Here is a 25,727-nt window from a genome sequence, read left to right as displayed (position 1 = left end):
AGGTGGATCTGGGTTCAAATCCCACCACAGGCACTTAAACAAAATCTAATTGATACTTCAGTGCAAAGGGACTGTTGCAGGTGCTGTATTTTGGCTTGATGGACTGTGAGACAAAGACTGACATGTCAATGCAATCATCCACAATAAGCCCATGGGTAGATACAAGTGGGTAGGGCAGATTAACCGACAGGCATACTGAAGGTATTTCCGTGAAAATGTGGAGAATTGTTCTGTGGCCGAAAGTTAAGTTGGAGGCCACCCGAGGATCAGAAATGGACTTTAGCCCAGGAGAGGGAATTTCTGGCCAGGACCCACACAGCAGCAAAATAAACCAGTAGGACAGTCATAGACTCAGCAGGTAACAGTAGCAATGGGGAATGGACTGTAAACAACACAAATTCCTTTCAAAGAGCAACTGAATAGAAGATCAGAGTCACAGCAGCTGACTGAGTCTTACAGTGCAGTCCAGTGGAGTAGCATAGTATAAATGGCACAGAAATCCAGGAATAGGGAAGTCAAATTTGAGCAAAGTTCCAGGGATCACCCATGAAGCCAAAGAGCAATCGGGGTCGGGGGATAGGCACTGGGCACGGTATCTCCATAAACATCTCCGCCTCGCTACCTTTCTCTCCTCCTTGAAGATGCTCCCTCGAAACCTACTTCAGTGATCAAGGTTTAGGACACCTGTCCTGGTACCTCATGTGGCTCGGTGTAAGATTTTATTTGATAATGATCCTGTGAAGCATCATGGAAGGTTTTATTATGTTACAGGCGCTATATAAATGCAAGCTGTTGTTGTAGATGGCTCTGCCATGGTGCGAGCAGTGGCAGATATGATGGGAGAAAATAGCTTCCATCTGTGCTCAACTTTCTCACACTCTGAAAATGTGAGGCAGATATCACATTTCAGAGTGGTCAATTACCCTCAGGTGGGTCACTTCATGAGTTCAGCCCCAGTGGCCTAATGGATAAGGCACTGGCCTCCTAAGCCAGGGATTGTGGGTTTGAGTCCCACCTGGGGTGATGTCTTTTTAAAGATTGACAATACGGCAGTTGATGGTCACAGGGTGGGCAGGGTCGGGGGATGGGTCGTGCACACAGTATCTCCTGAAACAGCTCCGCCTTGCCACCTCTCGCTCCTCCTTTCAGACACTCCATAAAAACTTGCTTTTTTCACCGCGAAATGGCCATAGCACAATAGGTAGCACTCTTGCTTGTGAGTCAGGTGGATCTGGGTTCAAATCCCACCACAGGCACTTAAACAAAATCTAATTGATACTTCAGTGCAAAGGGACTGTTGCAGGTGCTGTATTTTGGCTTGATGGACTGTGAGACAAAGACTGACATGTCAATGCAATCATCCACAATAAGCCCATGGGTAGATACAAGTGGGTAGGGCAGAGTAACCGACAGGCATACTGAAGGTATTTCCGTGAAAATGTGGAGAATTGTTCTGTGGCCGAAAGTTAAGTTGGAGGCCACCCGAGGATCAGAAATGGACTTTAGCCCAGGAGAGGGAATTTCTGGCCAGGACCCACACAGCAGCAAAATAAACCAGTAGGACAGTCATAGACTCAGCAGGTAACAGTAGCAATGGGGAATGGACTGTAAACAACACAAATTCCTTTCAAAGAGCAACTGAATAGAAGATCAGAGTCACAGCAGCTGACTGAGTCTTACAGTGCAGTCCAGTGGAGTAGCATAGTATAAATGGCACAGAAATCCAGGAATAGGGAAGTCAAATTTGAGCAAAGTTCCAGGGATCACCCATGAAGCCAAAGAGCAATCGGGGTCGGGGGATAGGCACTGGGCACGGTATCTCCATAAACATCTCCGCCTCGCTACCTTTCTCTCCTCCTTGAAGATGCTCCCTCGAAACCTACTTCAGTGATCAAGGTTTAGGACACCTGTCCTGGTACCTCATGTGGCTCGGTGTAAGATTTTATTTGATAATGATCCTGTGAAGCATCATGGAAGGTTTTATTATGTTACAGGCGCTATATAAATGCAAGCTGTTGTTGTAGATGGCTCTGCCATGGTGCGAGCAGTGGCAGATATGATGGGAGAAAATAGCTTCCATCTGTGCTCAACTTTCTCACACTCTGAAAATGTGAGGCAGATATCACATTTCAGAGTGGTCAATTACCCTCAGGTGGGTCACTTCATGAGTTCAGCCCCAGTGGCCTAATGGATAAGGCACTGGCCTCCTAAGCCAGGGATTGTGGGTTCGAGTCCCACCTGGGGTGACGTCTTTTTAAAGATTGACAATACGGCAGTTGATGGTCACAGGGTGGGCAGGGTCGGGGGATGGGTCGTGCACACAGTATCTCCTGAAACAGCTCCGCCTTGCCACCTCTCGCTCCTCCTTTCAGACACTCCATAAAATCTGATGCCATGGCTCAGTGCGTGACAATTTTGTGTGTGAGTCAGAAGGTTGTGGGTTCAAATCCCATGACAGATAGAAATCTAGTTGATACTTCAGTACAGTTGGAGCTGCTGTATTTTGGCTTGAATTCATGGCAGAAAGTGTCATGGACTGTGAGACAAGTTTCCTGCAATCCCAAAATGACAATACAATCATCCACAATAAGCCCATGGATAGACACAATTGGGTAGGGCAGAGTAACCGACAGGTATACTGAAGGTATTTCCGTAACAATGTGGAGAATTGTTCTGTGGCCGAAAGTTAAGTTGGAGGCCACCCTCAGATCCAGAAATGGACTTTAACCCAGGAGAGGGAATTTCTAGCCAGGACCCACACAGCAGCAAAATAAACCAGAAGGACAGTCATAGACTCAGCAGGTAACAGTAGCAATGGAGAACGGACTGTAAACTACACAAAATTCCTTTCAAAGAGCAACTGAATAGAAGATCAGAGTCACAGCAGCTGACTGAGTCTTACAGTGCAGTCCAGTGGAGTAGCATAGTATGAATGGCAGAGAAATCCAGGAATGGTGAAGTCAAATTTGAGCAAAGTTCCAGGGCTCACCCATGAAAACAAAGAGCAATCGGGGTCGGGGGATAGGCACTGGGCACGGTATCTCCATAAACATCTCCGCCTCGCGACCTTTCTCTCCTCCTTAGAAGATACTTCCTCGAAACCTACTTCACTGGCCAATTGCCCTCAGGTGGGTCACTTCATGTATTCAGCCCCAGTGGCCTAATGGATAAGGCACTGGCCTTCTAAGCCAGGGATTGTGGGTTCGAGCCCCACCTGGGGTGATGTCTTTTTAAAGATTGACAATACGGCAGTTGCAGTTGGGCAAGTGATGTCAGGTTCAGCAAGGCAGGGAGGCTTCATTCGGACCAAGATGTCATCAACTTCAAACTTGTGCAAAGTTCCAGTGCTCACTGATGGTCACAGGGAAGGCATGGTCGGGGGATGGGTAATGGACACAGTATCTCCCGAAACAGCTCCGCCTTGCTACCTCTCGCTCCTCCTTTAAGACACTCCCTAAAAACTTGCTTTTTTCACCGCGAAATGGCCATAGCACAATAGGTAGCACTCTTGCTTGTGAGTCAGGTGGATCTGGGTTCAAATCCCACCACAGGCACTTAAACAAAATCTAATTGATACTTCAGTGCAAAGGGACTGTTGCAGGTGCTGTATTTTGGCTTGATGGACTGTGAGACAAAGACTGACATGTCAATGCAATCATCCACAATAAGCCCATGGGTAGATACAAGTGGGTAGGGCAGATTAACCGACAGGCATACTGAAGGTATTTCCGTGAAAATGTGGAGAATTGTTCTGTGGCCGAAAGTTAAGTTGGAGGCCACCCGAGGATCAGAAATGGACTTTAGCCCAGGAGAGGGAATTTCTGGCCAGGACCCACACAGCAGCAAAATAAACCAGTAGGACAGTCATAGACTCAGCAGGTAACAGTAGCAATGGGGAATGGACTGTAAACAACACAAATTCCTTTCAAAGAGCAACTGAATAGAAGATCAGAGTCACAGCAGCTGACTGAGTCTTACAGTGCAGTCCAGTGGAGTAGCATAGTATAAATGGCACAGAAATCCAGGAATAGGGAAGTCAAATTTGAGCAAAGTTCCAGGGATCACCCATGAAGCCAAAGAGCAATCGGGGTCGGGGGATAGGCACTGGGCACGGTATCTCCATAAACATCTCCGCCTCGCTACCTTTCTCTCCTCCTTGAAGATGCTCCCTCGAAACCTACTTCAGTGATCAAGGTTTAGGACACCTGTCCTGGTACCTCATGTGGCTCGGTGTAAGATTTTATTTGATAATGATCCTGTGAAGCATCATGGAAGGTTTTATTATGTTACAGGCGCTATATAAATGCAAGCTGTTGTTGTAGATGGCTCTGCCATGGTGCGAGCAGTGGCAGATATGATGGGAGAAAATAGCTTCCATCTGTGCTCAACTTTCTCACACTCTGAAAATGTGAGGCAGATATCACATTTCAGAGTGGTCAATTACCCTCAGGTGGGTCACTTCATGAGTTCAGCCCCAGTGGCCTAATGGATAAGGCACTGGCCTCCTAAGCCAGGGATTGTGGGTTTGAGTCCCACCTGGGGTGATGTCTTTTTAAAGATTGACAATACGGCAGTTGATGGTCACAGGGTGGGCAGGGTCGGGGGATGGGTCGTGCACACAGTATCTCCTGAAACAGCTCCGCCTTGCCACCTCTCGCTCCTCCTTTCAGACACTCCATAAAAACTTGCTTTTTTCACCGCGAAATGGCCATAGCACAATAGGTAGCACTCTTGCTTGTGAGTCAGGTGGATCTGGGTTCAAATCCCACCACAGGCACTTAAACAAAATCTAATTGATACTTCAGTGCAAAGGGACTGTTGCAGGTGCTGTATTTTGGCTTGATGGACTGTGAGACAAAGACTGACATGTCAATGCAATCATCCACAATAAGCCCATGGGTAGATACAAGTGGGTAGGGCAGATTAACCGACAGGCATACTGAAGGTATTTCCGTGAAAATGTGGAGAATTGTTCTGTGGCCGAAAGTTAAGTTGGAGGCCACCCGAGGATCAGAAATGGACTTTAGCCCAGGAGAGGGAATTTCTGGCCAGGACCCACACAGCAGCAAAATAAACCAGTAGGACAGTCATAGACTCAGCAGGTAACAGTAGCAATGGGGAATGGACTGTAAACAACACAAATTCCTTTCAAAGAGCAACTGAATAGAAGATCAGAGTCACAGCAGCTGACTGAGTCTTACAGTGCAGTCCAGTGGAGTAGCATAGTATAAATGGCACAGAAATCCAGGAATAGGGAAGTCAAATTTGAGCAAAGTTCCAGGGATCACCCATGAAGCCAAAGAGCAATCGGGGTCGGGGGATAGGCACTGGGCACGGTATCTCCATAAACATCTCCGCCTCGCTACCTTTCTCTCCTCCTTGAAGATGCTCCCTCGAAACCTACTTCAGTGATCAAGGTTTAGGACACCTGTCCTGGTACCTCATGTGGCTCGGTGTAAGATTTTATTTGATAATGATCCTGTGAAGCATCATGGAAGGTTTTATTATGTTACAGGCGCTATATAAATGCAAGCTGTTGTTGTAGATGGCTCTGCCATGGTGCGAGCAGTGGCAGATATGATGGGAGAAAATAGCTTCCATCTGTGCTCAACTTTCTCACACTCTGAAAATGTGAGGCAGATATCACATTTCAGAGTGGTCAATTACCCTCAGGTGGGTCACTTCATGAGTTCAGCCCCAGTGGCCTAATGGATAAGGCACTGGCCTCCTAAACCAGGGATTGTGGGTTCGAGTCCCACCTGGGGTGATGTCTTTTTAAAGATTGACAATACGGCAGTTGATGGTCACAGGGTGGGCAGGGTCGGGGGATGGGTCGTGCACACAGTATCTCCTGAAACAGCTCCGCCTTGCCACCTCTCGCTCCTCCTTTCAGACACTCCATAAAAACTTGCTTTTTTCACCGCGAAATGGCCATAGCACAATAGGTAGCACTCTTGCTTGTGAGTCAGGTGGATCTGGGTTCAAATCCCACCACAGGCACTTAAACAAAATCTAATTGATACTTCAGTGCAAAGGGACTGTTGCAGGTGCTGTATTTTGGCTTGATGGACTGTGAGACAAAGACTGACATGTCAATGCAATCATCCACAATAAGCCCATGGGTAGATACAAGTGGGTAGGGCAGAGTAACCGACAGGCATACTGAAGGTATTTCCGTGAAAATGTGGAGAATTGTTCTGTGGCCGAAAGTTAAGTTGGAGGCCACCCGAGGATCAGAAATGGACTTTAGCCCAGGAGAGGGAATTTCTGGCCAGGACCCACACAGCAGCAAAATAAACCAGTAGCACAGTCATAGACTCAGCAGGTAACAGTAGCAATGGGGAATGGACTGTAAACAACACAAATTCCTTTCAAAGAGCAACTGAATAGAAGATCAGAGTCACAGCAGCTGACTGAGTCTTACAGTGCAGTCCAGTGGAGTAGCATAGTATAAATGGCACAGAAATCCAGGAATAGGGAAGTCAAATTTGAGCAAAGTTCCAGGGATCACCCATGAAGCCAAAGAGCAATCGGGGTCGGGGGATAGGCACTGGGCACGGTATCTCCATAAACATCTCCGCCTCGCTACCTTTCTCTCCTCCTTGAAGATGCTCCCTCGAAACCTACTTCAGTGATCAAGGTTTAGGACACCTGTCCTGGTACCTCATGTGGCTCGGTGTAAGATTTTATTTGATAATGATCCTGTGAAGCATCATGGAAGGTTTTATTATGTTACAGGCGCTATATAAATGCAAGCTGTTGTTGTAGATGGCTCTGCCATGGTGCGAGCAGTGGCAGATATGATGGGAGAAAATAGCTTCCATCTGTGCTCAACTTTCTCACACTCTGAAAATGTGAGGCAGATATCACATTTCAGAGTGGTCAATTACCCTCAGGTGGGTCACTTCATGAGTTCAGCCCCAGTGGCCTAATGGATAAGGCACTGGCCTCCTAAGCCAGGGATTGTGGGTTCGAGTCCCACCTGGGGTGATGTCTTTTTAAAGATTGACAATACGGCAGTTGATGGTCACAGGGTGGGCAGGGTCGGGGGATGGGTCGTGCACACAGTATCTCCTGAAACAGCTCCGCCTTGCCACCTCTCGCTCCTCCTTTCAGACACTCCATAAAATCTGATGCCATGGCTCAGTGCGTGACAATTTTGTGTGTGAGTCAGAAGGTTGTGGGTTCAAATCCCATGACAGATAGAAATCTAGTTGATACTTCAGTACAGTTGGAGCTGCTGTATTTTGGCTTGAATTCATGGCAGAAAGTGTCATGGACTGTGAGACAAGTTTCCTGCAATCCCAAAATGACAATACAATCATCCACAATAAGCCCATGGATAGACACAATTGGGTAGGGCAGAGTAACCGACAGGTATACTGAAGGTATTTCCGTAACAATGTGGAGAATTGTTCTGTGGCCGAAAGTTAAGTTGGAGGCCACCCTCAGATCCAGAAATGGACTTTAACCCAGGAGAGGGAATTTCTAGCCAGGACCCACACAGCAGCAAAATAAACCAGAAGGACAGTCATAGACTCAGCAGGTAACAGTAGCAATGGAGAACGGACTGTAAACTACACAAAATTCCTTTCAAAGAGCAACTGAATAGAAGATCAGAGTCACAGCAGCTGACTGAGTCTTACAGTGCAGTCCAGTGGAGTAGCATAGTATGAATGGCAGAGAAATCCAGGAATGGTGAAGTCAAATTTGAGCAAAGTTCCAGGGCTCACCCATGAAAACAAAGAGCAATCGGGGTCGGGGGATAGGCACTGGGCACGGTATCTCCATAAACATCTCCGCCTCGCGACCTTTCTCTCCTCCTTAGAAGATACTTCCTCGAAACCTACTTCACTGGCCAATTGCCCTCAGGTGGGTCACTTCATGTATTCAGCCCCAGTGGCCTAATGGATAAGGCACTGGCCTTCTAAGCCAGGGATTGTGGGTTCGAGCCCCACCTGGGGTGATGTCTTTTTAAAGATTGACAATACGGCAGTTGCAGTTGGGCAAGTGATGTCAGGTTCAGCAAGGCAGGGAGGCTTCATTCGGACCAAGATGTCATCAACTTCAAACTTGTGCAAAGTTCCAGTGCTCACTGATGGTCACAGGGAAGGCATGGTCGGGGGATGGGTAATGGACACAGTATCTCCCGAAACAGCTCCGCCTTGCTACCTCTCGCTCCTCCTTTAAGACACTCCCTAAAAACTTGCTTTTTTCACCGCGAAATGGCCATAGCACAATAGGTAGCACTCTTGCTTGTGAGTCAGGTGGATCTGGGTTCAAATCCCACCACAGGCACTTAAACAAAATCTAATTGATACTTCAGTGCAAAGGGACTGTTGCAGGTGCTGTATTTTGGCTTGATGGACTGTGAGACAAAGACTGACATGTCAATGCAATCATCCACAATAAGCCCATGGGTAGATACAAGTGGGTAGGGCAGATTAACCGACAGGCATACTGAAGGTATTTCCGTGAAAATGTGGAGAATTGTTCTGTGGCCGAAAGTTAAGTTGGAGGCCACCCGAGGATCAGAAATGGACTTTAGCCCAGGAGAGGGAATTTCTGGCCAGGACCCACACAGCAGCAAAATAAACCAGTAGCACAGTCATAGACTCAGCAGGTAACAGTAGCAATGGGGAATGGACTGTAAACAACACAAATTCCTTTCAAAGAGCAACTGAATAGAAGATCAGAGTCACAGCAGCTGACTGAGTCTTACAGTGCAGTCCAGTGGAGTAGAAACATAGAAAATAGGTGCAGGAGTAGGCCATTCGGCCCTTCTAGCCTGCACCGCCATTCAATGAGTTCATGGCTGAACATTCAACTTCAGTACCCCATTCCTGCTTTCTCGCCATACCCCTTGATCCCCCTAGCAGTAAGGACCTCATCTAACTCCTTTTTGAATATATTTAGTGAATTGGCCTCAACAACTTTCTGTGGTAGAGAATTCCACAGGTTCACCACTCTCTGGGTGAAGAAGTTCCTCCGCATCTCGGTCCTAAATGGCTTACCCCTTATCCTTAGACTGTGACCCCTGGTTCTGGACTTCCCCAACATTGGGAACATTCTTCCTGCATCTAACCTGTCTAACCCCGTCAGAATTTTATATGTTTCTATGAGGTCCCCTCTCATTCTTCTGAACTCCAGTGAATACAAGCCCAGTTGATCCAGTCTTTCTTGATAGGTCAGTCCCGCCATCCCGGGAATCAGTCTGGTGAACCTTCGCTGCACTCCCTCAATAGCAAGAATGTCCTTCCTCAGGTTAGGAGACCAAAACTGTACACAATACTCCAGGTGTGGCCTCACCAATGCCCTGTACAACTGTAGCAACACCTCCCTGCCCCTGTACTCAAATCCCCTTGCTATGAAGGCCAACATGCCATTTGCTTTCTTAACCGCCTGCTGCACCTGCATGCCAACCTTCAATGACTGATGTACCATGACACCCAGGTCTCTTTGCACCTCCCCTTTTCCTAATCTGTCACCATTCAGATAATAGTCTGTCTCTCTGTTTTTACCACCAAAGTGGATAACCTCACATTTATCCACATTATACTTCATCTGCCATGCATTTGCCCACTCACCTAACCTATCCAAGTCGCTCTGCAGCCTCACAGCATCCTCCTCGCAGCTCACACTGCCACCCAACTTAGTGTCATCCGCAAACTTGGAGATACTACACTCAATCCCCTCATCTAAATCATTAATGTACAGTGTAAACAGCTGGGGCCCCAGCACAGAACCCTGCGGTACCCCACTAGTCACTGCCTGCCATTCTGAAAAGTACCCATTTACTCCTACTCTTTGCTTCCTGTCTGACAACCAGTTCTCAATCCATGTCAGTACACTACCCCCAATCCCATGTGCTCTAACTTTGCACATCAATCTCTTGTGTGGGACCTTGTCGAACGCCTTCTGAAAGTCCAAATATACCACATCAACTGGTTCTCCCTTATCCACTCTACTGGAAACATCCTCAAAAAATTCCAGAAGATTTGTCAAGCATGATTTCCCTTTCACAAATCCATGCTGACTTGGACCTATCATGTCACCTCTTTCCAAATGCACTGCTATGACATCCTTAATAATTGATTCCATCATTTTACCCACTACCGATGTCAGGCTGACCGGTCTATAATTCCCTGTTTTCTCTCTCCCTCCTTTTTTAAAAAGTGGGGTTACATTGGCTACCCTCCACTCCATAGGAACTGATCCAGAGTCAATGGAATGTTGGAAAATGACTGTCAACGCATCCACTATTTCCAAGGCCACCTCCTTAAGTACTCTGGGATGCAGTCCATCAGGCCCTGGGGATTTATCGGCCTTCAATCCCATCAATTTCCCCAACACAATTTCCCGGCTAATAAGGATTTCCCTCAGTTCCTCCTCCTTACTAGACCCCCCGACCCCTTTTATAACCGGAAGGTTGTTCGTGTCCTCCTTCGTGAATACCGAACCAAAGTACTTGTTCAATTGGTCCGCCATTTCTTTGTTCCCCGTTATGACTTCCCCTGATTCTGACTGCAGGGGACCTACGTTTGTCTTTACTAACCTTTTTCTCTTTACATATCTATAGAAACTTTTGCAATCCGTCTTAATGTTCCCTGCAAGCTTCTTCTCATACTCCATTTTCCCTGCCCTAATCAAACCCTTTGTCCTCCTCTGCTGAGTTCTAAATTTCTCCCAGTCCCCAGGTTCGCTGCTATTTCTGGCCAATTTGTATGCCACTTCCTTGGCTTTAATACTATCCCTGATTTCCCTTGCGAGAGGTGGCAAGGCGGAGCTGTTTCAGGAGATAGTATAAATGGCACAGAAATCCAGGAATAGGGAAGTCAAATTTGAGCAAAGTTCCAGGGATCACCCATGAAGCCAAAGAGCAATCGGGGTCGGGGGATAGGCACTGGGCACGGTATCTCCATAAACATCTCCGCCTCGCTACCTTTCTCTCCTCCTTGAAGATGCTCCCTCGAAACCTACTTCAGTGATCAAGGTTTAGGACACCTGTCCTGGTACCTCATGTGGCTCGGTGTAAGATTTTATTTGATAATGATCCTGTGAAGCATCATGGAAGGTTTTATTATGTTACAGGCGCTATATAAATGCAAGCTGTTGTTGTAGATGGCTCTGCCATGGTGCGAGCAGTGGCAGATATGATGGGAGAAAATAGCTTCCATCTGTGCTCAACTTTCTCACACTCTGAAAATGTGAGGCAGATATCACATTTCAGAGTGGTCAATTACCCTCAGGTGGGTCACTTCATGAGTTCAGCCCCAGTGGCCTAATGGATAAGGCACTGGCCTCCTAAGCCAGGGATTGTGGGTTCGAGTCCCACCTGGGGTGATGTCTTTTTAAAGATTGACAATACGGCAGTTGATGGTCACAGGGTGGGCAGGGTCGGGGGATGGGTCGTGCACACAGTATCTCCTGAAACAGCTCCGCCTTGCCACCTCTCGCTCCTCCTTTCAGACACTCCATAAAATCTGATGCCATGGCTCAGTGCGTGACAATTTTGTGTGTGAGTCAGAAGGTTGTGGGTTCAAATCCCATGACAGATAGAAATCTAGTTGATACTTCAGTACAGTTGGAGCTGCTGTATTTTGGCTTGAATTCATGGCAGAAAGTGTCATGGACTGTGAGACAAGTTTCCTGCAATCCCAAAATGACAATACAATCATCCACAATAAGCCCATGGATAGACACAATTGGGTAGGGCAGAGTAACCGACAGGTATACTGAAGGTATTTCCGTAACAATGTGGAGAATTGTTCTGTGGCCGAAAGTTAAGTTGGAGGCCACCCTCAGATCCAGAAATGGACTTTAACCCAGGAGAGGGAATTTCTAGCCAGGACCCACACAGCAGCAAAATAAACCAGAAGGACAGTCATAGACTCAGCAGGTAACAGTAGCAATGGAGAACGGACTGTAAACTACACAAAATTCCTTTCAAAGAGCAACTGAATAGAAGATCAGAGTCACAGCAGCTGACTGAGTCTTACAGTGCAGTCCAGTGGAGTAGCATAGTATGAATGGCAGAGAAATCCAGGAATGGTGAAGTCAAATTTGAGCAAAGTTCCAGGGCTCACCCATGAAAACAAAGAGCAATCGGGGTCGGGGGATAGGCACTGGGCACGGTATCTCCATAAACATCTCCGCCTCGCGACCTTTCTCTCCTCCTTAGAAGATACTTCCTCGAAACCTACTTCACTGGCCAATTGCCCTCAGGTGGGTCACTTCATGTATTCAGCCCCAGTGGCCTAATGGATAAAGCACTGGCCTTCTAAGCCAGGGATTGTGGGTTCGAGCCCCACCTGGGGTGATGTCTTTTTAAAGATTGACAATACGGCAGTTGCAGTTGGGCAAGTGATGTCAGGTTCAGCAAGGCAGGGAGGCTTCATTCGGACCAAGATGTCATCAACTTCAAACTTGTGCAAAGTTCCAGTGCTCACTGATGGTCACAGGGAAGGCATGGTCGGGGGATGGGTAATGGACACAGTATCTCCCGAAACAGCTCCGCCTTGCTACCTCTCGCTCCTCCTTTAAGACACTCCCTAAAAACTTGCTTTTTTCACCGCGAAATGGCCATAGCACAATAGGTAGCACTCTTGCTTGTGAGTCAGGTGGATCTGGGTTCAAATCCCACCACAGGCACTTAAACAAAATCTAATTGATACTTCAGTGCAAAGGGACTGTTGCAGGTGCTGTATTTTGGCTTGATGGACTGTGAGACAAAGACTGACATGTCAATGCAATCATCCACAATAAGCCCATGGGTAGATACAAGTGGGTAGGGCAGATTAACCGACAGGCATACTGAAGGTATTTCCGTGAAAATGTGGAGAATTGTTCTGTGGCCGAAAGTTAAGTTGGAGGCCACCCGAGGATCAGAAATGGACTTTAGCCCAGGAGAGGGAATTTCTGGCCAGGACCCACACAGCAGCAAAATAAACCAGTAGCACAGTCATAGACTCAGCAGGTAACAGTAGCAATGGGGAATGGACTGTAAACAACACAAATTCCTTTCAAAGAGCAACTGAATAGAAGATCAGAGTCACAGCAGCTGACTGAGTCTTACAGTGCAGTCCAGTGGAGTAGAAACATAGAAACATAGAAAATAGGTGCAGGAGTAGGCCATTCGGCCCTTCTAGCCTGCACCGCCATTCAATGAGTTCATGGCTGAACATTCAACTTCAGTACCCCATTCCTGCTTTCTCGCCATACCCCTTGATCCCCCTAGCAGTAAGGACCTCATCTAACTCCTTTTTGAATATATTTAGTGAATTGGCCTCAACAACTTTCTGTGGTAGAGAATTCCACAGGTTCACCACTCTCTGGGTGAAGAAGTTCCTCCGCATCTCGGTCCTAAATGGCTTACCCCTTATCCTTAGACTGTGACCCCTGGTTCTGGACTTCCCCAACATTGGGAACATTCTTCCTGCATCTAACCTGTCTAACCCCGTCAGAATTTTATATGTTTCTATGAGGTCCCCTCTCATTCTTCTGAACTCCAGTGAATACAAGCCCAGTTGATCCAGTCTTTCTTGATAGGTCAGTCCCGCCATCCCGGGAATCAGTCTGGTGAACCTTCGCTGCACTCCCTCAATAGCAAGAATGTCCTTCCTCAGGTTAGGAGACCAAAACTGTACACAATACTCCAGGTGTGGCCTCACCAATGCCCTGTACAACTGTAGCAACACCTCCCTGCCCCTGTACTCAAATCCCCTTGCTATGAAGGCCAACATGCCATTTGCTTTCTTAACCGCCTGCTGCACCTGCATGCCAACCTTCAATGACTGATGTACCATGACACCCAGGTCTCTTTGCACCTCCCCTTTTCCTAATCTGTCACCATTCAGATAATAGTCTGTCTCTCTGTTTTTACCACCAAAGTGGATAACCTCACATTTATCCACATTATACTTCATCTGCCATGCATTTGCCCACTCACCTAACCTATCCAAGTCGCTCTGCAGCCTCACAGCATCCTCCTCGCAGCTCACACTGCCACCCAACTTAGTGTCATCCGCAAACTTGGAGATACTACACTCAATCCCCTCATCTAAATCATTAATGTACAGTGTAAACAGCTGGGGCCCCAGCACAGAACCCTGCGGTACCCCACTAGTCACTGCCTGCCATTCTGAAAAGTACCCATTTACTCCTACTCTTTGCTTCCTGTCTGACAACCAGTTCTCAATCCATGTCAGTACACTACCCCCAATCCCATGTGCTCTAACTTTGCACATCAATCTCTTGTGTGGGACCTTGTCGAACGCCTTCTGAAAGTCCAAATATACCACATCAACTGGTTCTCCCTTATCCACTCTACTGGAAACATCCTCAAAAAATTCCAGAAGATTTGTCAAGCATGATTTCCCTTTCACAAATCCATGCTGACTTGGACCTATCATGTCACCTCTTTCCAAATGCACTGCTATGACATCCTTAATAATTGATTCCATCATTTTACCCACTACCGATGTCAGGCTGACCGGTCTATAATTCCCTGTTTTCTCTCTCCCTCCTTTTTTAAAAAGTGGGGTTACATTGGCTACCCTCCACTCCATAGGAACTGATCCAGAGTCAATGGAATGTTGGAAAATGACTGTCAACGCATCCACTATTTCCAAGGCCACCTCCTTAAGTACTCTGGGATGCAGTCCATCAGGCCCTGGGGATTTATCGGCCTTCAATCCCATCAATTTCCCCAACACAATTTCCCGGCTAATAAGGATTTCCCTCAGTTCCTCCTCCTTACTAGACCCCCCGACCCCTTTTATAACCGGAAGGTTGTTCGTGTCCTCCTTCGTGAATACCGAACCAAAGTACTTGTTCAATTGGTCCGCCATTTCTTTGTTCCCCGTTATGACTTCCCCTGATTCTGACTGCAGGGGACCTACGTTTGTCTTTACTAACCTTTTTCTCTTTACATATCTATAGAAACTTTTGCAATCCGTCTTAATGTTCCCTGCAAGCTTCTTCTCATACTCCATTTTCCCTGCCCTAATCAAACCCTTTGTCCTCCTCTGCTGAGTTCTAAATTTCTCCCAGTCCCCAGGTTCGCTGCTATTTCTGGCCAATTTGTATGCCACTTCCTTGGCTTTAATACTATCCCTGATTTCCCTTGCGAGAGGTGGCAAGGCGGAGCTGTTTCAGGAGATAGTATAAATGGCACAGAAATCCAGGAATAGGGAAGTCAAATTTGAGCAAAGTTCCAGGGATCACCCATGAAGCCAAAGAGCAATCGGGGTCGGGGGATAGGCACTGGGCACGGTATCTCCATAAACATCTCCGCCTCGCTACCTTTCTCTCCTCCTTGAAGATGCTCCCTCGAAACCTACTTCAGTGATCAAGGTTTAGGACACCTGTCCTGGTACCTCATGTGGCTCGGTGTAAGATTTTATTTGATAATGATCCTGTGAAGCATCATGGAAGGTTTTATTATGTTACAGGCGCTATATAAATGCAAGCTGTTGTTGTAGATGGCTCTGCCATGGTGCGAGCAGTGGCAGATATGATGGGAGAAAATAGCTTCCATCTGTGCTCAACTTTCTCACACTCTGAAAATGTGAGGCAGATATCACATTTCAGAGTGGTCAATTACCCTCAGGTGGGTCACTTCATGAGTTCAGCCCCAGTGGCCTAATGGATAAGGCACTGGCCTCCTAAGCCAGGGATTGTGGGTTCGAGTCCCACCTGGGGTGATGTCTTTTTAAAGATTGACAATACGGCAGTTGATGGTCACAGGGTGGGCAGGGTCGGGGGATGGGTCGTGCACACAGTATCTCCTGAAACAGCTCCGCCTTGCCACCTCTCGCTCCTCCTTTCAGACACTCCATAAAATCTGATGCCATGGCTCAGTGCGTGACAATTTTGTGTGTGAGTCAGAAGGTTGTGGGTTCAAATCCCATGACAGATAGAAATCTAGTTGATACTTCAGTACAGTTGGAGCTGCTGTATTTTGGCTTGAATTCATGGCAGAAAGTGTCATGGACTGTGAGACAAGTTTCCTGCAATCCCAAAATGACAATACAATCATCCACAATAAGCCCATGGATAGACACAATTGGGTAGGGCAGAGTAACCGACAGGTATACTGAAGGTATTTCCGTAACAATGTGGAGAATTGTTCTGTGGCCGAAAGTTAAGTTGGAGGCCACCCTCAGATCCAGAAATGGACTTTAACCCAGGAGAGGGAATTTCTAGCCAGGACCCACACAGCAGCAAAATAAACCAGAAGGACAGTCATAGACTCAGCAGGTAACAGTAGCAATGGAGAACGGACTGTAAACTACACAAAATTCCTTTCAAAGAGCAACTGAATAGAAGATCAGAGTCACAGCAGCTGACTGAGTCTTACAGTGCAGTCCAGTGGAGTAGCATAGTATGAATGGCAGAGAAATCCAGGAATGGTGAAGTCAAATTTGAGCAAAGTTCCAGGGCTCACCCATGAAAACAAAGAGCAATCGGGGTCGGGGGATAGGCACTGGGCACGGTATCTCCATAAACATCTCCGCCTCGCGACCTTTCTCTCCTCCTTAGAAGATACTTCCTCGAAACCTACTTCACTGGCCAATTGCCCTCAGGTGGGTCACTTCATGTATTCAGCCCCAGTGGCCTAATGGATAAGGCACTGGCCTTCTAAGCCAGGGATTGTGGGTTCGAGCCCCACCTGGGGTGATGTCTTTTTAAAGATTGACAATACGGCAGTTGCAGTTGGGCAAGTGATGTCAGGTTCAGCAAGGCAGGGAGGCTTCATTCGGACCAAGATGTCATCAACTTCAAACTTGTGCAAAGTTCCAGTGCTCACTGATGGTCACAGGGAAGGCATGGTCGGGGGATGGGTAATGGACACAGTATCTCCCGAAACAGCTCCGCCTTGCTACCTCTCGCTCCTCCTTTAAGACACTCCCTAAAAACTTGCTTTTTTCACCGCGAAATGGCCATAGCACAATAGGTAGCACTCTTGCTTGTGAGTCAGGTGGATCTGGGTTCAAATCCCACCACAGGCACTTAAACAAAATCTAATTGATACTTCAGTGCAAAGGGACTGTTGCAGGTGCTGTATTTTGGCTTGATGGACTGTGAGACAAAGACTGACATGTCAATGCAATCATCCACAATAAGCCCATGGGTAGATACAAGTGGGTAGGGCAGATTAACCGACAGGCATACTGAAGGTATTTCCGTGAAAATGTGGAGAATTGTTCTGTGGCCGAAAGTTAAGTTGGAGGCCACCCGAGGATCAGAAATGGACTTTAGCCCAGGAGAGGGAATTTCTGGCCAGGACCCACACAGCAGCAAAATAAACCAGTAGCACAGTCATAGACTCAGCAGGTAACAGTAGCAATGGGGAATGGACTGTAAACAACACAAATTCCTTTCAAAGAGCAACTGAATAGAAGATCAGAGTCACAGCAGCTGACTGAGTCTTACAGTGCAGTCCAGTGGAGTAGAAACATAGAAACATAGAAAATAGGTGCAGGAGTAGGCCATTCGGCCCTTCTAGCCTGCACCGCCATTCAATGAGTTCATGGCTGAACATTCAACTTCAGTACCCCATTCCTGCTTTCTCGCCATACCCCTTGATCCCCCTAGCAGTAAGGACCTCATCTAACTCCTTTTTGAATATATTTAGTGAATTGGCCTCAACAACTTTCTGTGGTAGAGAATTCCACAGGTTCACCACTCTCTGGGTGAAGAAGTTCCTCCGCATCTCGGTCCTAAATGGCTTACCCCTTATCCTTAGACTGTGACCCCTGGTTCTGGACTTCCCCAACATTGGGAACATTCTTCCTGCATCTAACCTGTCTAACCCCGTCAGAATTTTATATGTTTCTATGAGGTCCCCTCTCATTCTTCTGAACTCCAGTGAATACAAGCCCAGTTGATCCAGTCTTTCTTGATAGGTCAGTCCCGCCATCCCGGGAATCAGTCTGGTGAACCTTCGCTGCACTCCCTCAATAGCAAGAATGTCCTTCCTCAGGTTAGGAGACCAAAACTGTACACAATACTCCAGGTGTGGCCTCACCAATGCCCTGTACAACTGTAGCAACACCTCCCTGCCCCTGTACTCAAATCCCCTTGCTATGAAGGCCAACATGCCATTTGCTTTCTTAACCGCCTGCTGCACCTGCATGCCAACCTTCAATGACTGATGTACCATGACACCCAGGTCTCTTTGCACCTCCCCTTTTCCTAATCTGTCACCATTCAGATAATAGTCTGTCTCTCTGTTTTTACCACCAAAGTGGATAACCTCACATTTATCCACATTATACTTCATCTGCCATGCATTTGCCCACTCACCTAACCTATCCAAGTCGCTCTGCAGCCTCACAGCATCCTCCTCGCAGCTCACACTGCCACCCAACTTAGTGTCATCCGCAAACTTGGAGATACTACACTCAATCCCCTCATCTAAATCATTAATGTACAGTGTAAACAGCTGGGGCCCCAGCACAGAACCCTGCGGTACCCCACTAGTCACTGCCTGCCATTCTGAAAAGTACCCATTTACTCCTACTCTTTGCTTCCTGTCTGACAACCAGTTCTCAATCCATGTCAGTACACTACCCCCAATCCCATGTGCTCTAACTTTGCACATCAATCTCTTGTGTGGGACCTTGTCGAACGCCTTCTGAAAGTCCAAATATACCACATCAACTGGTTCTCCCTTATCCACTCTACTGGAAACATCCTCAAAAAATTCCAGAAGATTTGTCAAGCATGATTTCCCTTTCACAAATCCATGCTGACTTGGACCTATCATGTCACCTCTTTCCAAATGCACTGCTATGACATCCTTAATAATTGATTCCATCATTTTACCCACTACCGATGTCAGGCTGACCGGTCTATAATTCCCTGTTTTCTCTCTCCCTCCTTTTTTAAAAAGTGGGGTTACATTGGCTACCCTCCACTCCATAGGAACTGATCCAGAGTCAATGGAATGTTGGAAAATGACTGTCAACGCATCCACTATTTCCAAGGCCACCTCCTTAAGTACTCTGGGATGCAGTCCATCAGGCCCTGGGGATTTATCGGCCTTCAATCCCATCAATTTCCCCAACACAATTTCCCGGCTAATAAGGATTTCCCTCAGTTCCTCCTCCTTACTAGACCCCCCGACCCCTTTTATAACCGGAAGGTTGTTCGTGTCCTCCTTCGTGAATACCGAACCAAAGTACTTGTTCAATTGGTCCGCCATTTCTTTGTTCCCCGTTATGACTTCCCCTGATTCTGACTGCAGGGGACCTACGTTTGTCTTTACTAACCTTTTTCTCTTTACATATCTATAGAAACTTTTGCAATCCGTCTTAATGTTCCCTGCAAGCTTCTTCTCATACTCCATTTTCCCTGCCCTAATCAAACCCTTTGTCCTCCTCTGCTGAGTTCTAAATTTCTCCCAGTCCCCAGGTTCGCTGCTATTTCTGGCCAATTTGTATGCCACTTCCTTGGCTTTAATACTATCCCTGATTTCCCTTGCGAGAGGTGGCAAGGCGGAGCTGTTTCAGGAGATAGTATAAATGGCACAGAAATCCAGGAATAGGGAAGTCAAATTTGAGCAAAGTTCCAGGGATCACCCATGAAGCCAAAGAGCAATCGGGGTCGGGGGATAGGCACTGGGCACGGTATCTCCATAAACATCTCCGCCTCGCTACCTTTCTCTCCTCCTTGAAGATGCTCCCTCGAAACCTACTTCAGTGATCAAGGTTTAGGACACCTGTCCTGGTACCTCATGTGGCTCGGTGTAAGATTTTATTTGATAATGATCCTGTGAAGCATCATGGAAGGTTTTATTATGTTACAGGCGCTATATAAATGCAAGCTGTTGTTGTAGATGGCTCTGCCATGGTGCGAGCAGTGGCAGATATGATGGGAGAAAATAGCTTCCATCTGTGCTCAACTTTCTCACACTCTGAAAATGTGAGGCAGATATCACATTTCAGAGTGGTCAATTACCCTCAGGTGGGTCACTTCATGAGTTCAGCCCCAGTGGCCTAATGGATAAGGCACTGGCCTCCTAAGCCAGGGATTGTGGGTTCGAGTCCCACCTGGGGTGATGTCTTTTTAAAGATTGACAATACGGCAGTTGATGGTCACAGGGTGGGCAGGGTCGGGGGATGGGTCGTGCACACAGTATCTCCTGAAACAGCTCCGCCTTGCCACCTCTCGCTCCTCCTTTCAGACACTCCATAAAATCTGATGCCATGGCTCAGTGCGTGACAATTTTGTGTGTGAGTCAGAAGGTTGTGGGTTCAAATCCCATGACAGATAGAAATCTAGTTGATACTTCAGTACAGTTGGAGCTGCTGTATTTTGGCTTGAATTCATGGCAGAAAGTGTCATGGACTGTGAGACAAGTTTCCTGCAATCCCAAAATGACAATACAATCATCCACAATAAGCCCATGGATAGACACAATTGGGTAGGGCAGAGTAACCGACAGGTATACTGAAGGTATTTCCGTAACAATGTGGAGAATTGTTCTGTGGCCGAAAGTTAAGTTGGAGGCCACCCTCAGATCCAGAAATGGACTTTAACCCAGGAGAGGGAATTTCTAGCCAGGACCCACACAGCAGCAAAATAAACCAGAAGGACAGTCATAGACTCAGCAGGTAACAGTAGCAATGGAGAACGGACTGTAAACTACACAAAATTCCTTTCAAAGAGCAACTGAATAGAAGATCAGAGTCACAGCAGCTGACTGAGTCTTACAGTGCAGTCCAGTGGAGTAGCATAGTATGAATGGCAGAGAAATCCAGGAATGGTGAAGTCAAATTTGAGCAAAGTTCCAGGGCTCACCCATGAAAACAAAGAGCAATCGGGGTCGGGGGATAGGCACTGGGCACGGTATCTCCATAAACATCTCCGCCTCGCGACCTTTCTCTCCTCCTTAGAAGATACTTCCTCGAAACCTACTTCACTGGCCAATTGCCCTCAGGTGGGTCACTTCATGTATTCAGCCCCAGTGGCCTAATGGATAAGGCACTGGCCTTCTAAACCAGGGATTGTGGGTTCGAGCCCCACCTGGGGTGATGTCTTTTTAAAGATTGACAATACGGCAGTTGCAGTTGGGCAAGTGATGTCAGGTTCAGCAAGGCAGGGAGGCTTCATTCGGACCAAGATGTCATCAACTTCAAACTTGTGCAAAGTTCCAGTGCTCACTGATGGTCACAGGGAAGGCATGGTCGGGGGATGGGTAATGGACACAGTATCTCCCGAAACAGCTCCGCCTTGCTACCTCTCGCTCCTCCTTTAAGACACTCCCTAAAAACTTGCTTTTTTCACCGCGAAATGGCCATAGCACAATAGGTAGCACTCTTGCTTGTGAGTCAGGTGGATCTGGGTTCAAATCCCACCACAGGCACTTAAACAAAATCTAATTGATACTTCAGTGCAAAGGGACTGTTGCAGGTGCTGTATTTTGGCTTGATGGACTGTGAGACAAAGACTGACATGTCAATGCAATCATCCACAATAAGCCCATGGGTAGATACAAGTGGGTAGGGCAGATTAACCGACAGGCATACTGAAGGTATTTCCGTGAAAATGTGGAGAATTGTTCTGTGGCCGAAAGTTAAGTTGGAGGCCACCCGAGGATCAGAAATGGACTTTAGCCCAGGAGAGGGAATTTCTGGCCAGGACCCACACAGCAGCAAAATAAACCAGTAGCACAGTCATAGACTCAGCAGGTAACAGTAGCAATGGGGAATGGACTGTAAACAACACAAATTCCTTTCAAAGAGCAACTGAATAGAAGATCAGAGTCACAGCAGCTGACTGAGTCTTACAGTGCAGTCCAGTGGAGTAGAAACATAGAAACATAGAAAATAGGTGCAGGAGTAGGCCATTCGGCCCTTCTAGCCTGCACCGCCATTCAATGAGTTCATGGCTGAACATTCAACTTCAGTACCCCATTCCTGCTTTCTCGCCATACCCCTTGATCCCCCTAGCAGTAAGGACCTCATCTAACTCCTTTTTGAATATATTTAGTGAATTGGCCTCAACAACTTTCTGTGGTAGAGAATTCCACAGGTTCACCACTCTCTGGGTGAAGAAGTTCCTCCGCATCTCGGTCCTAAATGGCTTACCCCTTATCCTTAGACTGTGACCCCTGGTTCTGGACTTCCCCAACATTGGGAACATTCTTCCTGCATCTAACCTGTCTAACCCCGTCAGAATTTTATATGTTTCTATGAGGTCCCCTCTCATTCTTCTGAACTCCAGTGAATACAAGCCCAGTTGATCCAGTCTTTCTTGATAGGTCAGTCCCGCCATCCCGGGAATCAGTCTGGTGAACCTTCGCTGCACTCCCTCAATAGCAAGAATGTCCTTCCTCAGGTTAGGAGACCAAAACTGTACACAATACTCCAGGTGTGGCCTCACCAATGCCCTGTACAACTGTAGCAACACCTCCCTGCCCCTGTACTCAAATCCCCTTGCTATGAAGGCCAACATGCCATTTGCTTTCTTAACCGCCTGCTGCACCTGCATGCCAACCTTCAATGACTGATGTACCATGACACCCAGGTCTCTTTGCACCTCCCCTTTTCCTAATCTGTCACCATTCAGATAATAGTCTGTCTCTCTGTTTTTACCACCAAAGTGGATAACCTCACATTTATCCACATTATACTTCATCTGCCATGCATTTGCCCACTCACCTAACCTATCCAAGTCGCTCTGCAGCCTCACAGCATCCTCCTCGCAGCTCACACTGCCACCCAACTTAGTGTCATCCGCAAACTTGGAGATACTACACTCAATCCCCTCATCTAAATCATTAATGTACAGTGTAAACAGCTGGGGCCCCAGCACAGAACCCTGCGGTACCCCACTAGTCACTGCCTGCCATTCTGAAAAGTACCCATTTACTCCTACTCTTTGCTTCCTGTCTGACAACCAGTTCTCAATCCATGTCAGTACACTACCCCCAATCCCATGTGCTCTAACTTTGCACATCAATCTCTTGTGTGGGACCTTGTCGAACGCCTTCTGAAAGTCCAAATATACCACATCAACTGGTTCTCCCTTATCCACTCTACTGGAAACATCCTCAAAAAATTCCAGAAGATTTGTCAAGCATGATTTCCCTTTCACAAATCCATGCTGACTTGGACCTATCATGTCACCTCTTTCCAAATGCACTGCTATGACATCCTTAATAATTGATTCCATCATTTTACCCACTACCGATGTCAGGCTGACCGGTCTATAATTCCCTGTTTTCTCTCTCCCTCCTTTTTTAAAAAGTGGGGTTACATTGGCTACCCTCCACTCCATAGGAACTGATCCAGAGTCAATGGAATGTTGGAAAATGACTGTCAACGCATCCACTATTTCCAAGGCCACCTCCTTAAGTACTCTGGGATGCAGTCCATCAGGCCCTGGGGATTTATCGGCCTTCAATCCCATCAATTTCCCCAACACAATTTCCCGGCTAATAAGGATTTCCCTCAGTTCCTCCTCCTTACTAGACCCCCCGACCCCTTTTATAACCGGAAGGTTGTTCGTGTCCTCCTTCGTGAATACCGAACCAAAGTACTTGTTCAATTGGTCCGCCATTTCTTTGTTCCCCGTTATGACTTCCCCTGATTCTGACTGCAGGGGACCTACGTTTGTCTTTACTAACCTTTTTCTCTTTACATATCTATAGAAACTTTTGCAATCCGTCTTAATGTTCCCTGCAAGCTTCTTCTCATACTCCATTTTCCCTGCCCTAATCAAACCCTTTGTCCTCCTCTGCTGAGTTCTAAATTTCTCCCAGTCCCCAGGTTCGCTGCTATTTCTGGCCAATTTGTATGCCACTTCCTTGGCTTTAATACTATCCCTGATTTCCCTTGCGAGAGGTGGCAAGGCGGAGCTGTTTCAGGAGATAGTATAAATGGCACAGAAATCCAGGAATAGGGAAGTCAAATTTGAGCAAAGTTCCAGGGATCACCCATGAAGCCAAAGAGCAATCGGGGTCGGGGGATAGGCACTGGGCACGGTATCTCCATAAACATCTCCGCCTCGCTACCTTTCTCTCCTCCTTGAAGATGCTCCCTCGAAACCTACTTCAGTGATCAAGGTTTAGGACACCTGTCCTGGTACCTCATGTGGCTCGGTGTAAGATTTTATTTGATAATGATCCTGTGAAGCATCATGGAAGGTTTTATTATGTTACAGGCGCTATATAAATGCAAGCTGTTGTTGTAGATGGCTCTGCCATGGTGCGAGCAGTGGCAGATATGATGGGAGAAAATAGCTTCCATCTGTGCTCAACTTTCTCACACTCTGAAAATGTGAGGCAGATATCACATTTCAGAGTGGTCAATTACCCTCAGGTGGGTCACTTCATGAGTTCAGCCCCAGTGGCCTAATGGATAAGGCACTGGCCTCCTAAGCCAGGGATTGTGGGTTCGAGTCCCACCTGGGGTGATGTCTTTTTAAAGATTGACAATACGGCAGTTGATGGTCACAGGGTGGGCAGGGTCGGGGGATGGGTCGTGCACACAGTATCTCCTGAAACAGCTCCGCCTTGCCACCTCTCGCTCCTCCTTTCAGACACTCCATAAAATCTGATGCCATGGCTCAGTGCGTGACAATTTTGTGTGTGAGTCAGAAGGTTGTGGGTTCAAATCCCATGACAGATAGAAATCTAGTTGATACTTCAGTACAGTTGGAGCTGCTGTATTTTGGCTTGAATTCATGGCAGAAAGTGTCATGGACTGTGAGACAAGTTTCCTGCAATCCCAAAATGACAATACAATCATCCACAATAAGCCCATGGATAGACACAATTGGGTAGGGCAGAGTAACCGACAGGTATACTGAAGGTATTTCCGTAACAATGTGGAGAATTGTTCTGTGGCCGAAAGTTAAGTTGGAGGCCACCCTCAGATCCAGAAATGGACTTTAACCCAGGAGAGGGAATTTCTAGCCAGGACCCACACAGCAGCAAAATAAACCAGAAGGACAGTCATAGACTCAGCAGGTAACAGTAGCAATGGAGAACGGACTGTAAACTACACAAAATTCCTTTCAAAGAGCAACTGAATAGAAGATCAGAGTCACAGCAGCTGACTGAGTCTTACAGTGCAGTCCAGTGGAGTAGCATAGTATGAATGGCAGAGAAATCCAGGAATGGTGAAGTCAAATTTGAGCAAAGTTCCAGGGCTCACCCATGAAAACAAAGAGCAATCGGGGTCGGGGGATAGGCACTGGGCACGGTATCTCCATAAACATCTCCGCCTCGCGACCTTTCTCTCCTCCTTAGAAGATACTTCCTCGAAACCTACTTCACTGGCCAATTGCCCTCAGGTGGGTCACTTCATGTATTCAGCCCCAGTGGCCTAATGGATAAGGCACTGGCCTTCTAAGCCAGGGATTGTGGGTTCGAGCCCCACCTGGGGTGATGTCTTTTTAAAGATTGACAATACGGCAGTTGCAGTTGGGCAAGTGATGTCAGGTTCAGCAAGGCAGGGAGGCTTCATTCGGACCAAGATGTCATCAACTTCAAACTTGTGCAAAGTTCCAGTGCTCACTGATGGTCACAGGGAAGGCATGGTCGGGGGATGGGTAATGGACACAGTATCTCCCGAAACAGCTCCGCCTTGCTACCTCTCGCTCCTCCTTTAAGACACTCCCTAAAAACTTGCTTTTTTCACCGCGAAATGGCCATAGCACAATAGGTAGCACTCTTGCTTGTGAGTCAGGTGGATCTGGGTTCAAATCCCACC

The 25,727-nt window shown here is 47.1% G+C and overlaps 15 non-coding genes across 15 annotated transcripts; all 15 read left to right on the top strand.

The window, feature by feature from the left end:
• Positions 1-950: 950 nt before the first annotated feature.
• On the top strand, positions 951-1,023 carry trnar-ccu (transfer RNA arginine (anticodon CCU)). The gene has a single exon. It is a non-coding gene; the product is annotated as a tRNA-Arg (tRNA).
• Positions 1,024-2,173: 1,150 nt separating this feature from the next.
• Positions 2,174-2,246, top strand: trnar-ccu (transfer RNA arginine (anticodon CCU)). Its single transcript has one exon. It is a non-coding gene; the product is annotated as a tRNA-Arg (tRNA).
• A 903-nt stretch (positions 2,247-3,149) lies between these two features.
• trnar-ucu (transfer RNA arginine (anticodon UCU)) lies at positions 3,150-3,222 on the top strand. The gene has a single exon. It is a non-coding gene; the product is annotated as a tRNA-Arg (tRNA).
• Positions 3,223-4,471: 1,249 nt separating this feature from the next.
• On the top strand, positions 4,472-4,544 carry trnar-ccu (transfer RNA arginine (anticodon CCU)). The gene has a single exon. It is a non-coding gene; the product is annotated as a tRNA-Arg (tRNA).
• Positions 4,545-5,694: 1,150 nt separating this feature from the next.
• On the top strand, positions 5,695-5,767 carry trnar-ccu (transfer RNA arginine (anticodon CCU)). The gene has a single exon. It is a non-coding gene; the product is annotated as a tRNA-Arg (tRNA).
• A 1,150-nt stretch (positions 5,768-6,917) lies between these two features.
• On the top strand, positions 6,918-6,990 carry trnar-ccu (transfer RNA arginine (anticodon CCU)). Its single transcript has one exon. It is a non-coding gene; the product is annotated as a tRNA-Arg (tRNA).
• Positions 6,991-7,893: 903 nt separating this feature from the next.
• Positions 7,894-7,966, top strand: trnar-ucu (transfer RNA arginine (anticodon UCU)). The gene has a single exon. It is a non-coding gene; the product is annotated as a tRNA-Arg (tRNA).
• Positions 7,967-11,270: 3,304 nt separating this feature from the next.
• Positions 11,271-11,343, top strand: trnar-ccu (transfer RNA arginine (anticodon CCU)). Its single transcript has one exon. It is a non-coding gene; the product is annotated as a tRNA-Arg (tRNA).
• A 903-nt stretch (positions 11,344-12,246) lies between these two features.
• Positions 12,247-12,319, top strand: trnar-ucu (transfer RNA arginine (anticodon UCU)). The gene has a single exon. It is a non-coding gene; the product is annotated as a tRNA-Arg (tRNA).
• Positions 12,320-15,631: 3,312 nt separating this feature from the next.
• Positions 15,632-15,704, top strand: trnar-ccu (transfer RNA arginine (anticodon CCU)). Its single transcript has one exon. It is a non-coding gene; the product is annotated as a tRNA-Arg (tRNA).
• Positions 15,705-16,607: 903 nt separating this feature from the next.
• trnar-ucu (transfer RNA arginine (anticodon UCU)) lies at positions 16,608-16,680 on the top strand. The gene has a single exon. It is a non-coding gene; the product is annotated as a tRNA-Arg (tRNA).
• A 3,312-nt stretch (positions 16,681-19,992) lies between these two features.
• On the top strand, positions 19,993-20,065 carry trnar-ccu (transfer RNA arginine (anticodon CCU)). Its single transcript has one exon. It is a non-coding gene; the product is annotated as a tRNA-Arg (tRNA).
• Positions 20,066-20,968: 903 nt separating this feature from the next.
• On the top strand, positions 20,969-21,041 carry trnar-ucu (transfer RNA arginine (anticodon UCU)). The gene has a single exon. It is a non-coding gene; the product is annotated as a tRNA-Arg (tRNA).
• A 3,312-nt stretch (positions 21,042-24,353) lies between these two features.
• trnar-ccu (transfer RNA arginine (anticodon CCU)) lies at positions 24,354-24,426 on the top strand. Its single transcript has one exon. It is a non-coding gene; the product is annotated as a tRNA-Arg (tRNA).
• Positions 24,427-25,329: 903 nt separating this feature from the next.
• Positions 25,330-25,402, top strand: trnar-ucu (transfer RNA arginine (anticodon UCU)). The gene has a single exon. It is a non-coding gene; the product is annotated as a tRNA-Arg (tRNA).
• The last annotated feature ends 325 nt before the right edge of the window (positions 25,403-25,727 follow it).

Source organism: Pristiophorus japonicus, chromosome 19, assembly GCF_044704955.1.
Source record: "Pristiophorus japonicus isolate sPriJap1 chromosome 19, sPriJap1.hap1, whole genome shotgun sequence".
In the NCBI taxonomy this organism is placed as follows: domain Eukaryota; kingdom Metazoa; phylum Chordata; class Chondrichthyes; family Pristiophoridae; genus Pristiophorus; species Pristiophorus japonicus.
Note: the sequence above shows the minus strand (reverse complement) of the source record. Positions and strands in the feature narration are given on the sequence as shown.